Raw genomic sequence first — 21,079 nt, 5'->3', positions numbered from 1 at the left:
AAAGTTTGCTACTTGTGTGTCCAAAATATATCCACACTTGTTCGCTGACCAATAACATCGGTATACTGACACTGCCCAAAAGAATTAGTCATCAGACATGATCAGATACGGCGGTAATAATCCTGACATTTTTTTGCAAGCTGCAAAATATTATACTCCATTTAAAGTCTGCTACTTGTATGTCCAAAATATATCCACACTTGTTCGCTGACCAAAAGCATTGGTATACCGACACTGCCTAAAAGAATTGGTCATCAGATGTGATCAAATACTGCGGTATTAATCCTGACATTTTTTTGCAAGCTGCAAAATACTATACTCCATTTAAAGTCTGCTACTTGTGTGTCGAAAATATATCCACACTTGTTCGCTGACCAATAGCATCGGTATACCGGCACTGCCTAAAAGAATTGGTCATCAGACGTGATCAAATACTGCGGTATTAATTCTGACATTTTTTTTGCTTGCTGCAAAAGTTTCAAGCTGTTAAACTCCATTTAAAGTCTGCTATTTGTGTGTCCAAAATATATCCACACTTGTTCGCTGACAAATAGCATCGGTATACCGGCATTGCCCAAAAGAATTGGTCATCAGACGTGATCAAATACTGCGGTATTAATCCTGACATTTTTTTGCAAGCTGCAAAATATTATACTCCATTTAAAGTCTGTTACTTGTGTGTCCAAAATATATCCACACTTTTTTGCTGACCAATAGCATCGATATACCGGCACTGCCTAAAAGAATTGGTCATCAGGTGTGATCAAATACTGCAGTATTAATCCTGACATTTTTTTGCAAGCTGCAGAATATTATACTCCATTTTAAATCTGCTACTTGTGTGTCCAAAATATATCCACACTTGTTCGCTGACCAATAGCATCGGTATACCTGCACTGGCCAAAAGAATTGGTCATCAGACGTGATCAAATGCTGCGGTATTAATCCTGCCATTTTTTTGCAACCTGCAAAAGCTGCAAGCTGTTAAACTTCATTTAAAGTCTGCTACTTGTGTGTCCAAAATATATCCACACTTGTTCACTGACCAATAGCATCGCTATACCGACACTGCCCAAAATAATTGATCATCAGACGTGATCAAATACTGCGGCATTAATCCTGACATTTTTTTGTAAGCTGCAAAATATTACACTATATTTAAAGTCTGTTACTTGTGTGTCCAAAATATATCCACACTTGTTTGCTGACCAATAGCATCGATATACCGGCATTGCCCAAAAGAATTGGTCATCAGACGTGATCAAATACTGCGGTATTGATCCTGACATTTATTTGCAAGCTGCAAAATATTACACTCCATTTAAAGTCTGTTACTTGTGTGTCCAAAATATATCCTCACTTGTTCGCTGACCAATAGCATCGGTATACTGGCACTGGCCAAAAGAATTGGTCATCAGACTTGATCAAATACTGCGGTATTAATCCTGACATTTTTTTTGCAAGCTGCAAAATATTATACTCCATTTAAAGTCTGCTACTTGTGTGTCCAAAATATATCCACACTTGTTCGCTGACCAATAGCATCGGTATACCTGCACTGGCCAAAAGAATTGGTCATCAGACGTGATCAAATGCTGCGGTATTAATCCTGACATTTTTTTGCAACCTGCAAAAGCTGCAAGCTGTTAAACTTCATTTAAAGTCTGCTACTTGTGTGTCCAAAATATATCCACACTTGTTCACTGACCAATAGCATCGCAATACCGACACTGCCCAAAATAATTGATCATCAGACGTGATCAAATACTGCGGTATTAATCCTGACATTTTTTTGTAAGCTACAAAATATTACACTATATTTAAAGTCTGTTACTTGTGTGTCCAAAATATATCCACACTTGTTTGCTGACCAATAGCATCGATATACCGGCATTGCCCAAAAGAATTGGTCATCCGACGTGATCAAATGCTGCGGTATTAATCCTGACATTTTTTTGCAACCTTTTAAAGCTGCAAGCTGTTAAACTTCATTTAAAGTCTGCTACTTGTGTGTCCAAAATATATCCACACTTGTTCACTGACCAATAGCATCGCTATACCGACACTGCCCAAAAGAATTGGTCATCAGACGTGATCAAATACTGCGGTATTGATCCTGACATTTATTTGCAAGCTGCAAAATATTAGACTCCATTTAAAGTCTGTTACTTGTGTGTCCAAAATATATCCTCACTTGTTCGCTGACCAATAGCATCGGTATACTGGCACTGGCCAAAAGAATTGGTCATCAGACTTGATCAAATACTGCGGTATTAATCCTGACATTTTTTTTGCAAGCTGCAAAATATTATACTCCATTTAAAGTCTGCTACTTGTGTGTCCAAAATATATCCACACTTGTTCGCTGACCAATAGCATCGGTATACTGGCACTGGCCAAAAGAATTGGTCATCAGACTTGATCAAATACTGCGGTATTAATCCTGACATTTTTTTTGCAAGCTGCAAAATATTATACTCCATTTAAAGTCTGCTACTTGTGTGTCCAAAATATATCCACACTTGTTCGCTGACCAATAGCATCGGTATACTGGCACTGGCCAAAAGAATTGGTCATCAGACGTAATCAAATGCTGCGGTATTAATCCTGACATTTTTTTGCAAGCTGCAAAATACTGCGGTATTAGGCTGTGTGCCCACTATGCGTTTTTCAAGCGTTTTTGCTGCGGAATTTCCGCAGCATAAACGCTTGCAAAATGCTTGGTAATCCGTGCCCCATGATCTCCAATGAAAATCTGCATGTTCCGTGCCCATGCTGCGGAATTTTCCGCAGCGGATTTTCCTTGCGGAAAAATCCGCAGCATGTCCATCATTTGTGCGTTTCTGCTTGCGAATTTGAGGTCCCAATGCATTTGAAAAATGCAAGTCAAATCCGCATGTAAAAACGCTGCAAAAACGGGTCAAAAACGCGTGTAAAATCCGCAAGCATTTTTGACTGCCAAGAAGATGCAGAAACGCTGCAGAAATTTTCTGCTTCATTTCTGCATCGTGGGCACATACCCTAAGGCTATGTGCCCACGATGCAGAAATGCTCAGGATTTTTTCCTGAGCGTTTCTGCATCTCCCTGTCAGAAAAAACGCATGTGGATTGTACATGCATTTTTCCTGCCAGGGACATGCGGATGTGAAGCATTCTTTACATGCATTTCCGCATGCGGGTTGACAAGCGCTTTCCAAGCGATTTTAGCATCACTTGGAAAGTGCTTGTCCACTTGGTCACACTATATAAATCCATGCAAACGGCATGGATTTATATAGTGTGACCATAAAGAATGGTAAAAAATAAAAAAATAAATCTATACTTACCTTCTGATGGCCCCCGGAGTCTTGATTCGCTCCGTCCTCCCTTGCCGGCAGCTCGCGGTACACACATGACTATGACGTCAGTGCAGGTCCTTCAGTCCACCGCGATCTGCCGGCAAGTGAGTACAAGCGCAGCGGGGGCCATCAGAAGGTAAATATCATATTTATTTTTTATTTTATTTTATTCAGGTTCTATGGTACCCGGGTCCGGAGGAGAGTCTCCTCTTCTCCACACCCGGGTACCATCCGCACATTGAAACGCTTGGATTCCGCATGTACAGATGCAGTGATGCGGAATCCAAGCGATTCAATGCAAGTCAATGGTGGCGAAAACGCAGCGCTTCCGCAAAATAATTGGTAGTGCTGCGTTTTTTTCCGCAATGATAACCCGCAGCGGAAATCTCCGCAGCATGTGCACAGCACATGTGGATTATCATTGGGGAACATTGCAGGCCTTCTACCATGCGTTTTTTAAGCGTTCCTGCAGCGTTTTTGCCACTGCGGAAACGCTTAAAAAACGCATTGTGGACACACAGCCTAAATCCTGACATTTTTTTGCATGCTGCAAAAGCTACAAGCTGTTAAACTCCATTTAAATTCTGCTACTTGTGTGTCCAAAATATATCCACACTTATTCGCTGACCAATAGCATCGCTATACCTGCGCTGCCCAAAAGAATTGGTCATCAGACGTGATCAAAGACTGAGGTATTAATCCTGACATTTTTTTGTAAGCTGCAAAATATTATACTCCATTTAAAGTCTGTTACTTGTGTGTCCAAAATATATCCACACTTGTTTGCTGACCAATAGCATCGGTATACCGGCACTGCCTAAAAGAATTGGTCATCAGACGTGATCAAATACTGCGGTATTAATCCTGACATTTTTGCAAGCTGCAAAATATTAAACTCCATTTAAAATGGGCAAGGCGCGTGGTAAAGGACGGGGAAGTGGACATGATGCTGATAGCGCATGCAGAGACCGAGGCCGTGGGCAAGATGAAAATGTGCCTGCTGAGGGAGCACAACAAGCACCCACATCATGTCAACCTAGCTTCCTGTTTCACTTTCTAGGGGACCGCCGAACACCACTGTTGAAGCCAGACCAGTGTGAAAAGGTTGTTGGTTGGATAGCAGACAATGCTTCCAGTCAGTTTGCCACCATCACCACCAAGACCCTGTCTTCCACATGGTCCAGTCTCAGTAGCTGTGAGTCTGGACAACATATTCCTCACCCTGATCCTCCTTCCTCCCACCATGCCGAGTGCCCGGAGACAAGTGATCCCACACTTGGACACTCCAAAGAGCTGTTCACATTTCCATTTATAGATTCTGGCCTCTCGCTCAGTCCACTTCATGCAGGGCAAGAGGAGATCGCATGTAGCGATGCCCAAATATTTGAGCAGTCACGGTCACACGAAGGCGACAGTGGGAAAGTGCATTTACTCTCGGAAGAGGTGAATGATGATGATGATGAGACACAATTGCCAGCAAGTCAGGATGAGGCCCAGGGTGCATACGTGGAAGACGAGGTGGTGGACGATGAAGTCACTGACCCAACCTGGCAAGGTGACATGCATAGCAAGGACAGCAGCGCAGAAGGGGAGGGAGGCGTAGGAAGGCAGGAAAAAGCAGTGGGGTGGCCACAGACACAAGGCGGGCAACTGTTCCCCGGAACACCAACACGAGGGAAGTTGCCTGTCCAACTGCTAGGTCTTCCTGAGTCTGGCTGTTTTTTAAAGACTGTAAAGTTAACCCAAAAAAGGCCATTTGCAACATCAGCCATGCCAGCATCAGCAGGGGCAGCAAAACGCCAGCCTGTCCACCACCTGCATGCTCAGGCACATGACAGCAAAGTACCCTACTAGTTGGGCCGAGCGCCAGGGTCCAGAAACCGGGTCTGTGGATGACACCACTGCCTCTTTCTGCTGTTGTATGTGCACGCCAAGCCTCTGTCCATGCTGTAGGCGAGGATGCCTCCCACCCTGCACCTGTCGTTGCACACTTGCAACCATCACCATCAGCGTCCATGTCCTTGTCCCAGCGCAGCGTTCAGTTGTGCCTACACCAGTCTTTGGAACGCAAGCGCAAATACGCAGCCACCCACCCACAGGCCACAATACTAAACTGCCACATTTCTGCTTGCACTGGAAATGTTGCCTTTTAGGCTCGTGGAGACCTAATGGCGGCCGCTGTCCCTCGGTACTCGGTCCCCAGCCGCCACTATTTCTCCCGGTGTGCTGTCCCCACCTTACATAAGCACGTGTCCCACAATATTACCCGTGCCCTCACCAAGGCAGTTACTGGGAAGGTCCACCTAACCATGGACACGTGGACAAGTGCTTATGGCCAGGGACGGTACATTTTACTGACAGCACACTGGGTGAATATTGTGGAAGCCGGGAACCAGTCGGACCCTGGAACGGAACACGTCCTCCCAACGCCAAGGATTGCGGGCCCTTGGTCAATCAGGGTTGCCCCCACATTCTACAGCTCCTGCACCTTGTCCTCCTCTTCAGCTTCCATCTCCAAAATTACCACATCAGTCGCAAGCTGGAAGCACTGCAGCACAGCCTCGGTCAAGCGGCAAGAGGCTCTGCTGAAGCTTATCTGCTTATGCGACAAACCACACATCGCTGCAGAGTTGTTGAAAGCTGTAACAGAGCAGGCAGATCTGTGGCTCTCACCACTGAACCTACAGCCAGGCATGGTCATGTGTGACAATGGCCGGAACCTGGTGGCGGCTCTGAAGCTTGGCAACCTCGCACAAGTGCCATGCCTGACCCATGTGATCAACTTAGTGGTTCAGCGGTTTCTCAAAACCTACCGATATATCTGCCTGATCTGCTTGTGAAAGTACGCCGCGTATGTGCCCATTTCAGAAAGTCAGCTACAGCTTCCGCCGCCCTCGCCGTGCTTCAGCAGCGTTTGCAGCTTCCAGCTTACCAACGACTGGTGTGCGATGTCACCATGCATTGGAACTCAATGTTGGGAAGGATTTGTGAGTAGCAGAGGGCAGTTGTTGAGTACCAGCTTCAACACCTCCGTCGGTATTTAGGTCAGCCTCCGCACATAAGAGCTGATGAGTGGGCATGAATTTCTGACATCTGTGCCGTCCTCCAAAATTTTGAGGACTCGACCAAGATGGTGAATGGCGATGACGCCATAATTAGCGTCACCATCCCGCTTCTCTGTCCACTGAAACGTTTGCTCCTCACAATTAAAAAGGAGGCACTGCAGGCGGAGCACGATGAGATGGAGCAAGGAACTATACAGGGTGATGTTACACAGCCCAGCATCATCTCATCTCAATGCGAATCGGGTGATAATGAGGACTAGGAGCAGGAGGAGGAGGAACATGAGCTGGTTTCCTGCGCTACAGATAGTACTACCCACACCACATTTATACCCTCTGTTCAGCGTGGATGGCCTGAAAAGGGGGAGGACGAGGAGAAGGACCAGGAGGAGGATGAGGAGGAGAACATGTACAGTTGTCCTCTTGGTGACGACAGGGAAGTCTTGGCTGTTGGTAGTCTGGCACACATGGCTGAATTTATGTTCCACTGCCTTTTTCATGACCCTCGAGTTGTACGTATTTTGGGCAACAGTAATTACTGGTTGGTCACACTTCTAGATCTGCGCTACAAGGAGAACTTTCTATCTCTCCTTCATGTGGGAGACAGGTCTAATAAAATGTTGCAGAACCAGAAGGCCCTCGTTGAAGAATTATTAAAAAAATTCTCAGCTGATAACACTGGTGGCAGAGGTCACAGTTCCTTGGATAGCCAAGGAGTACAGGTGAGGGAGACACAAACCAGATGCAGCAGAGGCAGGGAAACACTGTCAAAGGTGTGGGACAGTTTTCTCAGACCCTCCCAGCGCCCAGGCCTTGATGCACGGGGTACTCTGACAAGAAGGGAAACGTTTTGGAAGATGCCAAAGGAGTACCTTGCTGACCATACCAGTGTCCTCTGTGATTCCTCTGTGCCTTACAACTATTGGGTATCTAAGCTGGACACATGGCCTGAACTGTCTCTCTACGCCTTGGAAGTCCTGGCCTGCCCAGCAGCTAGTGTTTTGTCAGAGAGGGTTTTTAGTACTGCCGGGGGTATTATAACTGATAGGCTCATCCTGAAAATGCTGACAGGCTGACTCTTATCAAAATGAACAAGGGCTGGATTGGGCCACATTTCTCGACACCACCGGATGATAGCAGCGGACCATAAGCTCAAATACGGTGTTTGCTTTGGAAGATCTATTCCCATGCATTCCTTCACACACAGACATGGGTATACGCTTCAGGATTTTGTCTATTTCATGTTGTCCTCCTCCTTATCTTTCTCTTCATCCTCCACCACCATATCACCAGGGTGACCATCATGCAACGCCCACATCATTTTTTAAGGGTGTTTATGATGCCTGTAAGAACTATTTTTAGAGGGATACCTCTAACATTATATATAATATATATGTATGCCCCCCAGGGGTAAATGTTTTTCAGCCCATGCACTTAGTGCATTAGCATTACTAGTCTAGGAGACCCAGTCCTTAATAATGGGAAAAAAAATTTGATTGAGGCTCTACACTACGTCTCTTCAAATTGGTATTGGAGAGCGTCCTAATTTTTGACAGCCCTTGAACTTGCTGCATACGCAGTAACAGTATAGGAGACCCACTCCTTAATTCACATTTTTTTTATGAGGCCCTTCACGACGTCTCTTCAAATTGGTATTTGACTATGTCCTAATTTTTGGCAGCCCTTGAACTTGCTGCATATGCAGTAATAGTATAGGAGACCCACTCCTTAATAATGGGAAAAAAAAGAATAAAATGAGGCCCTCCACTACGTCTCTTCAAATTGGTATTGGAGCGCGTCCTAATTTTTGACAGCCCTTGAACTTGCTGCATATGCAATAACAGTATAGGAGACCCACTCCTTAATAATAATAATATACTTAACAAAAAAGTGTGAAACAACTGAAAATATGTCTTTTATTCTAGGTTCTTCAAAGTAGCCACCTTTTGTTTTGATGACTGCTTTGCACACTCTTGGCATCCTCTTGATGAGCTTCAAGAGGTAGTCACCGGAAATGGTCTTCCAACAATCTTGAAGGAGTTCCCAGAGATGCTTAGCACTTGTTGGCCCTTTTGCCTTCACTCTGCGGTCCAGCTCACCCCAAACCATCTCGATTGGGTTCAGGTCTGGTGACTGTGGAGGCCAGGTCATCTGGCGTAGCACCCCATCACTCTCCCTCTTGGTCAAATAGCCCTTACACAGCCTAGAGGTGTGTTTGGGGTCATTGTCCTGTTGAAAAATAAATGATGGTCCAACTAAACGCAAACCGGATGGAATAGCATGCCGCTGCAAGATGCTGTGGTAGCCATGCTGGTTCAGTATGCCTTAAATTTTGAATAAATCCCCAACAGTGTCACCAGCAAAGCACCCCCACACCATCACACCTCCTCCTCCATGCTTCACGGTGGGAACCAGGCATGTAGAGTCCATCCGTTCACCTTTTCTGCGTCGCACAAAGACACGGTGGTTGGAACCAAAGATCTCAAATTTGGACTCATCAGACCAAAGCACAGATTTCCACTGGTCTAATGTCCATTCCTTGTGGTCTTTACCCCAAACAAGTCTCTTCTGCTTGTTGCCTGTCCTTAGCAGTGGCTTCCTAGCTGCTATTTTACCATGAAGGCTTGCTGCACAAAGTCTCCTCTTAAAAGTTGTTGTAGAGATGTGTCTGCTGCTAGAACTCTGTGTGGCATTGACCTGGTCTCTAATCTAAGCTGCTGTCAACCTGCGATTTCTGAGGCTGGTGACTCGGATAAACTTATCCTCAGAAGCAGAGGTGACTCTTGGTCTTCCTTTCCTGGGGCGGTCCTCATGTGAGCCAGTTTCTTTGTAGCGCTTGATGGTTTTTGCAACTGCACTTGGGGACACTTTCAAAGTTTGCCCAATTTTTCGGACTGACTGACCTTCATTTCTTAAAGTAATGATGGCCACTCGTTTTTTTTTTACTTAGCTGCTTTTTTCTTGCCATAATACAAATTCTAACAGTCTATTCAGTAGGACTATTAACTGTGTATCCACCAGACTTCTGCACAACACAACTGATGGTCCCAACCCCATTTATAAGGCAAGAAATCCCACTTATTAAACCTGACAGGGCACACCTGTGAAGTGAAAACCATTTCCGGTGACTACCTCTTGAAGCTCATCAAGAGGATGCCAAGAGTGTGCAAAGCAGTCATCAAAGCAAAAGGTGGCTACTTTGAAGAACCTAGAATATAAGACATATTTTCAGTTGTTTCACACTTTTTTGTTAAGTATATAATTCCACATGTGTTAATTCATAGTTTTGATGCCTTCAGTGTGAATGTACAATTTTCATAGTCATGAAAATACAGAAAAATCTTTAAATGAGAAGGTGTGTCCAAACTTTTGGTCTGTACTGTATATATAACCTGTAATATTATACTTTTGAAGAAAGGCATCCATGCCCTTCTTAAATTTTGGTAGTGAATCACTCATTACAACATCATGCGGCAGAGAGTTCCATAGTCTCACTGCTCTTACAGTAAAGAATCTGCGTCTGTGATTATGATTAAACCTTCTTTACTCCAGACGTAGAAGATGCCCCCTTGTCCCCGTCTCAGGCCTCAGAGTAAAAAGATCAGTAGAAAGGTCTTTGTACTGTCCCCTCATATACTTGTACATAGTAATAAGATCACCCCTAAGCCTTCGTTTTTCCAAAGTAAATAACCCCAAGTGTAATAACCTGTCTTGGTATTGCAGACCCCCCAGTCCTCTAATAACCTTGGTCACTCTTTTCTGCACCCTCTCTAGTTCAGCTATGTCTTTCTTATACACCGGAGACCAGAACTGTACACAGTATTCTAAGTGTGGTCGCACTAGTGACTTGTATAGAGGTAAAATTATGTTCTCCTCATGAGCATCTATGCCTCTTTTAATGCATCCCATTATTTTATTTGCCTTTGCAGCAGCTGCCTGACACTGGCCGCCAAACGTAAGCTTGTCGTCCACCAATACACCCAGGTCTTTTTCAGTGACAGTTTTGCCCAGTGTCTTACTATTAAGCATATAATTATACATTTTATTTACTCTACCCAAGTGCATTACCTTACATTTATCCCCATTAAAGCTCATTTGCCATTTATTAGCCCAAGCTTCTAGTTTACATAGATCCTCCTGTAATATACAAATTGTCCTCCTCTGTATTGATTACCCTGCAGAGTTTAGTGTCATCTGCAAATACTACTCTATATGCCCCCTACAAGGTCATTAATAAATACGTTAAAAAGAAGCAGGCCCAATACTGACCCCTGTGATACCCCACTGTTAACTGAGACCCAGTCTGAGTGTGTTCCATTAATAACCACCCTTTGTTTCCTATCACTGAGCCAGTTCTTAACCCACATACATATATTTTCCCCTATCCCCATTGTTATGGGAAAAATTATTTTGATTGATGCCCTCCACTACGTCTCTTCAAATTGGTATTTGAGCACGTCCTAATTTTTGGCAGCCCTTAAACTTGCTGCATATGCAATAACAGTATTGGAGACCCACTTTTTAATAATTTTTAAAACTATTTTAATGAGGCCCTTCACTACGTCTCTTCAAATTGGTATTTGACTTTGTTCTAATTTTTGGAAGCCCTTGAACTCCCTGCATATGCAGTAACAGTATAGGAGACCCACTCCTTAATAATGGGAAAGAAATTTTTACTGAGGCCCTCCACTTAGTCTCTTCAAATTGGTATTGGAGCGCGTCCTAATTTTTGTCAGGCCTTGAACTTGCAGCATACGCAATAACAGTATTGGAGACCCACTTCTTAATAATTTGTAAAACTATTTTTATGAGGCCCTTCACTATGTCTCTTCAAATTGGTATTGGAATGCTTCCTAATTTTTGGCAGCCCTTGAACTTCCTGCATACGCAATAACAGTATAGAAAAAAAAGCAAAAACAAGCAAAATATCCAAATAACTGGAAGTAAATGGATAAATCGCACAGTGCAAAAATAATGATAAATAATAAAGAGTATTTAGTTAACATAATTTTGATCAAAATAATGTAAAAGCTATCCCGTCACGTCAAGGCAACCCTTATGGGACAGTCCTAACTCTAATATTAAAACCTTACCATTTGTCAAGTAACATACATATGGACAAGGGCAGAGAGATTGATCCCCTAGTAGAAGCATAGACCTGAGGCAGAATGAACCTTTTAGCTCAGACAAAGGGAGACCACACCCTTAAATGCACTAAAGCACACTGAACTACAAAGAAAAAACCTGGAAGTCTGAACTGAAACGTAAATTGATGTGCATGCAAAATGTAAATGCATGTTCACACAAGGCCACTAGATATAAAAAAAAACAAAAACAAGCAAAATACCCAAATACCTGGAAGTAAATAGATAAATCGCACAGTGCAAAAATAATGATAATAAAGGGTATTTAGTTAACATAATTTTGATCAAAATAATGTAAAAGCTATCCTGCCACGTCAAGGCAACCCTTATGGGACAGTCCTAACTCTAATATTAAAACCTTACCATTTGTCAAGTGACATACATATGGACAAGGGCAGAGAGACTGATCCCCTAGTAGAAGCATAGACCTGAGGCATGCTAGTGGCCTTGTGTGAACATGCATTTACATTTTGCATGCACATCAGTTTACGTTTCAGTTCAGACTTCCAGGTTTTTTCTTTGTAGTTCAGTGTGCTTTAGTGCATTTAAGGGTGTGGCCGCCCTTTGTCTGAGCTGAAAGGTTCATTCTGCCTCAGGTCTATGCTTCTACTAGGGGATCAGTCTCTCTGCCCTTGTCCATATGTATGTCACTTGACAAATGGTAAGGTTTTAATATTAGAGTTAGGACTGTCCCATAAGGGTTGCCTTGACGTGGCGGGATAGCTTTTACATTATTTTGATCAAAATTATGTTAACTAAATACCCTTTATTATTTATCATTATTTTTGCACTGTGCGATTTATCCATTTACTTCCAGTTATTTGGGTATTTTGCTTGTTTTTGTTTTTGTTTCTATCTAGTGGCCTTGTGTGTACATGCATTTACATTTTGCATGCACATCAATTTACGTTTCAGTTGAGACTTCCAGGTTTTTTCTTTGTAGTTCAGTGTGCTTTAGTGCATTTAAGGGTGTGGCCGCCCTTTGTCTGAGCTGAAAGGTTCATTCTGCCTCAGGTCTATGCTTCTACTAGGGCATCAGTCTCTCTGCCCTTGTCCATATGTATGTCACTTGACAAATGGTAAGGTTTTAATATTAGAGTTAGGACTGTCCCATAAGGGTTGCCTTGACGTGGCGGGATAGCTTTTACATTATTTTGATCAAAATTATGTTAACTAAATACCCTTTATTATTTATCATTATTTTTGCACTGTGCGATTTATCCATTTACTTCCAGTTATTTGGGTATTTTGCTTGTTTTTGTTTTTTTTCTATCTAGTGGCTTTGTGTGAACATGCATTTACATTTTGCATGCACATCAATTTACATTTCAGTTCAGACTTCCAGGTTTTTGCAATAACAGTATAGAAGACCCACTCCTAAATAATAGGAAGGCGTATTCAAATCAATTCTATATTCTACAATATTAACTCTTATCTGAAATTTGTGTACGGTGAGCTATCTCACTATGGATAGCGTATTACATGCATCCAGACAGGGATTATTGCCTTATACTATTGCTGCTGCAAGCAAGCAAAAAAAAAATCTATTCCCTATTGATACCGCTGTTAGCTGCTTTTAGAATAGGGACAGGTGCTAGGTATCATCAGCTGGAAATGAGTGTTCATATTCTGGTCACATACATACATCTTCCACAGTGCATAACTTGATTGATTTTTTACATGCACTTGTTGGCCGATTCATAATTTTTAACAGTGGTCTGTAAGTAGAAATTGATGAAAGCAGGAAGGGTTTCTTGCGTTCCTTCACAGTTTGGTGGTACAACATACCATAAAAACCTCTTTGGAGCCGGTTAAATTCTATTTTTTATTGTATTATATTACCTCTCTTATCTTTTTATCTAAGATTCGTGTACCTATAGCAGTTGGGATAGCGTCTTACAGGCATGTAGTCAGCGATTATTGTATTATACTCCGTGCTGAAAAAAAAATTCTATTCCCTATTGATAACGCTGTTAGCTGATTTTAGAATAGGGACAGGTGCTAGATGATACCATCTGCTGGAAAGGAGTGTTCATTCTGGTCACATACATATCTTCCACAGTGCATAACTTGATTGATGTTTTCCATGCACTCATTGACCGATTCATACGTTTTAACTGTGATCTGTAAGTAAGAATTGATGAAAACAAAAATTAAAACTCAAACTTAAAAAAATTTCCTGATTTAATATGTTCATTTGCAGTTTCTTTGCAGCTTCTGTATGTAACAGGTAGTGGTGGGAGACTTTATGCTACTGGAGCTGGAATTACCACTTCAGAAGCCCTCAGTGCTTTGTTTCCATCCATATCTGGGTGCTTCTTGAATTAGGTTTGGGGGCATTGTCTTGCTGGAAGACCCATGACCTAGGATGCAAAGCCAGCTTTATGACACTGCGCACTACATTGCAAATCAAACTCCTTTGGGAATCTTAACATTTCATGATGTGCCAGAGTCAGCAATACGAACCTCTAAATATCTTTGAACCTCCACTATATTTTACTAGAAGTACTGTGTTCTTGAAAGCTGCAACGGATACAATTTTATGTAGATGGAAGGAGGAAGGAGCTAGAGACAGAGCTCCACAATCCCCCTCCTAGCTAGAAAGAATCTAGCTGCCATCTCCTATCTCAGTAATGGGAACGTCTGTCTTCACTGAATACAGATTTTACCTGTGAATTGAAAATGTTGATGTCTGATCAATTCTGGAAGAGAAAGAAGCAGATTTCTCTGATAAGATATATTACACAGTTGCTTATTTTCATGTGTACTATTGATTTATGAAATAAAAATTAAAACGGTTACGCTTTAACCCCTTAATAACATTTGACGTACTAATACGCGTCTGTGCCCTGGGACTTAAGAGCCAGACCCGTATTAGTACGTCATGGCGATCGCGCGCGCACACAGGCTGATTGTCACAGCTGACACCCGGTACTATGTGCAGGGAGCGGTCCTGCACCGCTCCCAGCACATTAACCCCCGCTATGCTGCGATCGAAGTCGATCGAAATCGATCGCGGCATTGTGGGGGCAAGGGGAGGTGATCGGCGATACTCACCTCCTCTTCCGGCTTCCAGCGCAGACTGCAGCGGCTTCCCGGGTGTTGCCATGACGACCCGATGTCGTCATGACAACATCCGGGTCACCAGAGAGCAGGAAGATTGCTTGGACATGCGCAGTGCATCTCCAAGCAATCTTAACACTGTGCACTTCTGACAGCCTGCATGGCATAGGGATGGTGCTCCATTCCTATGCCATGCAGGCGATCAGAAAAAAAAAAGTGAAAGTCCCAGAGTGGGACAAAGTAATAAGGTGTACAAACTGTCTGAAAGTGGAAAAAAAAAAAAAAATGTGCAAAAATATTATAAAAAAATAAAAAAAATAATACACCAAAAATAAAAATATAATGTACCCATCAATAAATATTATTATAAAAAAAATAAAAAAAAACCAATAAAAGTACACATATTTGGTATCACCGCGTCCGGAACAACCTGACCTATAAAACTGTCCCACTAGTTAACCCCTTCAGTGAACACGGTAAAAAAAAACGCAGCAAAAAACAATGCTTTATCACCATACCGCCAAACAAAAAGTGGAATAACACGCGATCAAAAAGACGCATATAAATAAAAATGTTACCGCTGAAAACGTCATCTCGTCCCACAAAAAACAAGCTGCCATACAGCTCCATCAGCCGAAAAATAAAAAAGTTTCAGCTCTCAGAATAAAGCGATGCTAAAAAATATTTTTTTCTATAAAATAGCTTTTATTGTGTATAAGCGCCAAAACATAGAAAAATTATACAAATGTGGTACCGCTGTAAACGTACTGACCCGAAGAATAAAGCTACCTCATCAATTTTACCACACGCGGAACAGAATAAAAAAAAAAAAAAAAAACAATTCCTGAATTGTTGGTTTTTGTTTATTCTGCCTCCCAAAAATCGGAATAGAAAGCGATCAAAAAATGTCACGTGCCTGAAAATGGCACCAATAACAACGTCAAGTCATCCCACAAAAAACGAGCCGTCACATGACTGTCTGCCAAAATCTGGAAAAATTATAGCTCTCAAAATATGGCGATGCAAAAACTAGATTTTACAAAAAATGCGTCTTTTAGTGTGTGACAGCTGTCAGTCATAAAAACCCCATATGATTCTGGCATTGCTGTAATCACACCGACCCGAAGAATAAAGTCGTCTAATCACTTATACCGCACAAGGAACGGCGTCAAAAATAAACTCTTGGGTTAGGATTGGGCTAGGGTTAGGGCTGGGTTTGGGGCTAGGGTTGTGCTGGGGCTAGGGTTGTGCTGGGGCTAGGGTTGTGCTGGGGCTAGGGTTGTGCTAGGGCTAGGGTTGTGCTAGGGCTAGGGTTGTGCTAGGGCTAGGGCTGGGGTTGGGATTTTTTTCAAAAGTAAGAAAAAAAGATGACGATATGGTGACTAGTGTTGAGAGCAAGTGCTCGCTACTTGAGTTTGCATCGGGTGCTCTGGTATGCATTGAGTATCGTGGGTATTTGAGTGACATGCTCGAGTCTCTGCCCCATATGCTTCGCGGCCAAAAAACTTTACGGGGATTGCCTGCCATGCACGAGCGATCCCCGCATGTTTTTTTTTGGGTGCCTAATAACCGTGAAACATGCGGAGCAGGGACTCGAGCATGTCACTCAAGCACACGCTGTACATGGTGCATACCTGAGTACCCGATGCAAACTCAAGTAGCGAGCACTTGCGCTCAAGAATAATGACAACTTATTCAATATGATGACCTAATGTAAACAAATTCTGTGCCGTACCTCTGGGTTCAAAATGTTCACTATACACCTTAATAAAATCCTTGAGGGGTATAGTTTCCAAAATGGGGACACTTGTGGGGGAGCTCCACTGTTTAGGCACATCACGGGCTCTCCAAACGCGACATGGTGTCCGCTAACAAATTGAATGGAAAATCGGCTCAAATTGTTAGCGGACGCCATGTTGCGTTTGGAGAGCCCCTGTGTGCCCAAACATTGGAGCTCCCCCACAAGTGACCCCATTTTGGAAACTAGACCCCCCAAGGCACCTATCTAGATGCATAGTAAGCACTTGGAACCCCCAGGTGCTTCACAAATTGATTCGTAAAAATGAAAAAGTGAAAAAAAAAACACTTTTTCATTTTTATGAATCAATTTGTGAAGCACCTGGGGTTCCAAGTGCTCACTATGCATCTAGAAAGGTGCCTTGGGGGGTCTAGTTTCCAAAATGGGGTCACTTGTGGGGGAGCTCCAATGTTTGGGCACACAGGGACTCTCTAAATGCAACATGGTATCCGCTAACAAATTGAATGGAAAATCGGCTCAAATTGTTAGCGGACACCACATTGCGTTTGGAGAGCCCCTCTGTGCCCAAACTTTGGAGCTCCCCCACAAGTGACCCCATTTTGGAAACTAGACCCCCCAAGGCACCTATCTAGATGCATAGTAAGCACTTGGAACCCCCAGGTGCTTCACAAATTGATTCGTAAAAATGAAAAAGTGAAAAAAAAAACACTTTTTCATTTTTATGAATCAATTTGTGAAGCACCTGGGGTTCCAAGTGCTCACTATGCATCTAGAAAGGTGCCTTGGGGGGGTCTAGTTTCCAAAATGGGGTCACTTGTGGGGGAGCTCCAATGTTTGGGCACACAGGGACTCTCCAAATGCAACATGATATCCGCTAACAAATTGTCGGCTCAAATTGTTAGCGGATATCATGTTGCATTTGGAGAGTCCCTGTGTGCCCAAACATTGGAGCTCCCCCACAAGTGACCCCATTTTGGAAACTAGACCCCCCAAGGCACCTATCTAGATGCATAGTGAGCACTTGGAACCCCAGGTGCTTCACAAATTGATTCATAAAAATGAAAAAGTGTTTTTTTTTTTCACTTTTTCATTATTACGAATCAATTTGTGAAGCACCTGGGGGTTCCAAGTGCTCACTATGCATCTAGAAAGGTGCCTTGGGGGGTCTAGTTTCCAAAATGGGGTCACATGTGGGGGAGCTCCAAAGTTTGGGCACAGAGGGGCTCTCCAAACGCAATGTGGTGTCCGCTAACAATTTGAGCCGATTTTCCATTCAATTTGTTAGCGGATACCATGTTGCATTTAGAGAGTCCCTGTGTGCCCAAACATTGGAGCTCCCCCACAAGTGACCCCATTTTGGAAACTAGACCCCCCAAGGCACCTATCTAGATGCATAGTGAGCACTTGGAACCCCTAGGTGCTTCACAAATTGATTCGTAAAAATGAAAAAGTGTTTTTTTTTTCACTTTTTCATTTTTACGAATCAATTTGTGAAGCACCTGGGGGTTCCAAGTGCTCACTATGCATCTAGAAAGGTGCCTTGGGGGGTCTAGTTTCCAAAATGGGGTCACTTGTGGGGGAGCTCCAAAGTTTGGGCACACAGGGGCTCTCCAAACAGAACATGGTGTCCGCTAATTATTCAAGCAAATTTTACAATCAAAAAGTCAAATGGCGCTCCTTCCCTTCCGAGCCCTGCCGTGCGCCCAAACAGTGTTTCTTCCCCAAATATTGGGTATCTGCGTGCCCAGGGGAAATTGCACAACAAATTTTGGGGTCCATTTTTTCTTGTTACCCCTGTGAAAATAAAAAAAATTGGGTCTAAAGTAACATTTTTGTGAAAAAAGTTAAATGTTCATTTTTTTCTTCCACATTCAAAAAATTCCTGTGAAGCACCTGAAGGGTTAATAAAGTTCTTGAATGTGGTTTTGAGCACCTTGAGGGGTGCAGTTTTTAGAATGGTGTCACTTTTGGGTATTTTCTGTCATAAAGACCTCTCAAAGTGACTTCAAATGTGATGTGGTCCCTAAAAAAATGGTTTTATAAATTTTGTTGGAAAAATGAGAAATCGCTGGTCAACTTTTAACCCTTATAGCTCCCTGACAAAAAAAAATTTTGGTTCCAAAATTGTGCTGATGTAAAGTAGACATGTGGGAAATGTTATTTATTAACTCTTTTGTGTGACATATCGCTCTGATTTCAGGGCTTAAAAATTCAAATTTTGAAAATTGCAAAATTTTCAAAATTTTCGCCAAATTTCCGTTTTTTTCACAAATAAACGCAAGTGATATCGAAGAAATTTTTCCACAATCATGAAGTACAATATGTCACGAAAAAACAATCTCAGAATCAGGGGGATCCGTTGAAGCGTTCCAGAGTAATTACCTCATAAAGTGACAGCGGTCAGAATTGTAAAAATTGGCCCGGTCATTAACGTGCAAACCACCCGCGGGGCTTAAGGGGTTAAGGAGTTGCTTAGACTGTCACTATCATGTGTGCATTATTGAAGGTAGGCACTATTCAAAGAGTCACCGAAACTGGGACTGCTATAGGGGCATGATTTAAAGGGGTTGTCCACTACTTGAACCCACCCTTCTTGAATCCCAATGTTTCCCACTGTAGCCAATCAGAGCTGTTTCGTACGGATGAATCAAGACATCTGGAGGGAGTGAGAGAACAGCCACAGCTCTCACTTACTCCGGATGTCAATTACGTCTGTAGGAGAGGAGAGTGAAGCCAGCCCTGTTTTGGTGCAGGGATTGTGTGACATAACAGAGTAACGCAATCCCTGGGAGAACAAGTGCCGACACCACTGAAACAGATCCAGCACAAAAGGTGAATATAAGTGTTATTATTTCACTGGGGGGAAATGGATTCAGAAGGGGTTGTCCGAGTAGTGAACTTCAACAACCCCTTTAAGATGTTACTGAGACTGGTACCGTTATGCGGACATTATTGAAAGAATCACTGAGACTGGCACTAATAAAAGGGCACAATTTAAAATGTTGCTGAGACTGGCTGCACTATAGGGTTCTTATTTAAGGAGTCACTGAGACCAGCATGGTTATGGGGGCACTGAGACTAGAACTGTAATAGGAGCGCTACTTGAGGAGTCACTGGGATTAGCATTATTATGTAGGCACATTTCTCATAGTGACTGAGGTTGACAGTGTTGTGGGGCAATATCTGAGGACTCACTGAGACCTACACTGTTATGGGAGCACTTTTTCAAGAGTCACAGACACAGAAAATGTCACGGGGCCCTTTTTAAGAATTTACTGAATAGTGCCTCCATAACAGTGCCAACTTCAGTAACTCTTTTACTTGTGTCAGCATAACTGTGCCACTGAATCTTTGAATAGTGCCCTAAAAACAGTGCCAGTTTCAGTAACACCTTGAATTGTGCCCCCATAAAAGTGCCAGCCAATGTGAATCTTTGAATTGTACCTCCATAACAGTGCCACTTTCAAAGATTCCTTGTGACTGGCACTTTTATTGGGGCACTTTTCAAGGTGTTACTGTAACTGGCATGGTTATGTGGATACTATCTGAGGAATCTCAGACTTTTATGGGGGCACTATTTAAGAGATCACTGAGACTGGCTGTGCTATGGGAACACTATTCATGGAGTCACTGAGTCTGGCACTGTTATGGGGGCCCTACTGAAGGAGTCACTGAAACTGGCACTGTAATATGAGCAATGTTTAAGAAGTCACTGAGGCTGGCACTCTGATGGGGTATTGTTTAATGACTAAGTAAAACTTGGGCATAATTTAAGATGCTACTAAAACAAACACTGTTACGGGGCATTAATCAAGGAATTGCTGAGACTGACACTGTTATGGGGGAAATATTCAAGGAATTGCTGAGACAGGCACTGCTATGGGGGGGTATTACTCAGTGAGTAGTACACCTCTCACACTTCCTATGTTTTGTAGTCCTGACCTGGCAACTATTATTTCAACCCTTATATTTAGTCATGAGAAGTAGGAGCTTGTCATGAAGATGTTTACTGAGCAAATAATTTGTGAGCCAGAACGTGCCTTTCTTCTGCGCTGCTGGAAGGTTATTAGCAGTTATCACAATAAAGCACTGCACAGATCAGTCCCAGGCATTGGGGAGAATTGGGGAGCCCTGCATTCCTCACTGTCAGTACTCCACCCTGGTGATGGTATTGTTCCAGCAGGAAGTGGCCCCCAGGGCTGTAGTGTGTACTGAGAGCTAATCCCCAGACACTCAGGTTAGCTCCTGCATAGTCAGGGTCCTGGACCTCACAACAGAATAGTTATAGCAATTGTTTGCTTAGTTGTTAAACTGAGATACTGTCAAGCAAGTGGCCTGCAATTTCAGGCTCTGCATCTGTTTGGAAACTACAACTCCCAGCATGTCCTGAAAGCCTGCATTACGTCAAAACTTTCTTTTACATCACAATGTGCAGCGTCTCGACCAATGATAGACAGGGGAATTGGATGTTTCGCCCCCAGCAGTTCGCCCCCAGCAGTTTGCCCCCAGCAGTTCACCCCCAGCAATTCGTCCCCAGGTACATTTCGCCCCCGCACATTTCGTCCCCAGCATTTGGCCCCCAGGATGTTTAGCCCCCGCACATTTCACCCCCGCACATATCGCCCCCAGTTCGCCCCGGTCCGGGGGCGAAATGTGGGGGGCGAATCTTCCTGGGGGCGAAATGATGGGCGAAATGTGCGGGGGGCCAAATGT

The sequence above is a fragment of the Phyllobates terribilis genome, unplaced genomic scaffold (genome assembly GCF_046119375.1).
Source record: "Phyllobates terribilis strain yellow unplaced genomic scaffold, ASM4611937v1 Scaffold_5__5_contigs__length_657084704, whole genome shotgun sequence".
Classification (NCBI taxonomy): domain Eukaryota; kingdom Metazoa; phylum Chordata; class Amphibia; order Anura; family Dendrobatidae; genus Phyllobates; species Phyllobates terribilis.
The sequence above is the reverse complement of the archived record's forward strand: the minus strand, read 5'-3'. Positions refer to the sequence as shown.